Below are 969 nucleotides of genomic sequence, written 5' to 3' on the forward strand. Positions count from 1 at the left end.
TAATAAACTGTAAATCTTTATAAATCATTCTGTAGAGATTGAAGAAACTTTATATATAGACTTCAAACTATGTTGAAAACAAAACTCTACAGTATTTCAAAAACTCAATTGTTCCAGCCTATCAGGATGATACATAATTGGGTCATATTGACTACAATTTGTGCTTTCATAAATTGCATAAATATTGTCTTAGTAACCAGTTTAGATAACATGTAGAAAATTCAGCTCCTTTTCTGGTAATTTGATAATACTGCAAATGAAAAAACTCAGGGTGAGGGGCATTATAAAGAAATAACTGCAGTAACTCACAACTACATTTTGGGAAATATGCCTTGTTCCATTTGTAATTTTAAGAAAATTGTGGTTGTGGGTATTTTGAATCAAAAATATAATTTGCAAGACCTAATTTTTGACAAAAATGCAGTGGAAGACTTATCCATTGGTCTCTCGTCCTGATCCTGCCGCCTGCAATTTTAAATTGCAGGTGCCAAGGATACCCACGTGAAGTCAGCATAGTCATTAAAAAAAAATGCAGGTTGGGTCCTGGTTACATCAGGAGCTGGGGCCTCAAGGTAGGTTTGCTCAACTGTTTTGTAGTTTCCTTGTGGGCCAGCGGCAGCAGGTGTGTTCCTTCAGACCCCACCAGGAAACCTTGCGCTTCCCCTTTCATGGGCTTCCCTCCCCTGACCGTGATCGCCTCTGGACCTTCCCCATACCACCCATCTCAGTGACAGGGACTGTTACTTATGGTTCCTGATGGCATCCTGCTGCCCGATTTTAACGGTCCAGCTGTCGTTTCCTGTTGACTTCCCAGCCGGCATATTAATGAGGCCTGGCCATCAGAATCGGATGGGCCCAGGCTGCCGATCTTGGACGAGTTGGCTGTTCACTAGGCCAAGCTCCCGCAGAGGAGTTAACATTGATTCCTATGTTAATTTGGGCACCAAGTTTGAAGGTCTAATGCCATGG

Source organism: Somniosus microcephalus, unplaced genomic scaffold (genome assembly GCF_052327205.1).
Source record: "Somniosus microcephalus isolate GS21.2 unplaced genomic scaffold, FLI_Smic_1.0 scaffold498, whole genome shotgun sequence".
NCBI lineage: Eukaryota > Metazoa > Chordata > Chondrichthyes > Squaliformes > Somniosidae > Somniosus > Somniosus microcephalus.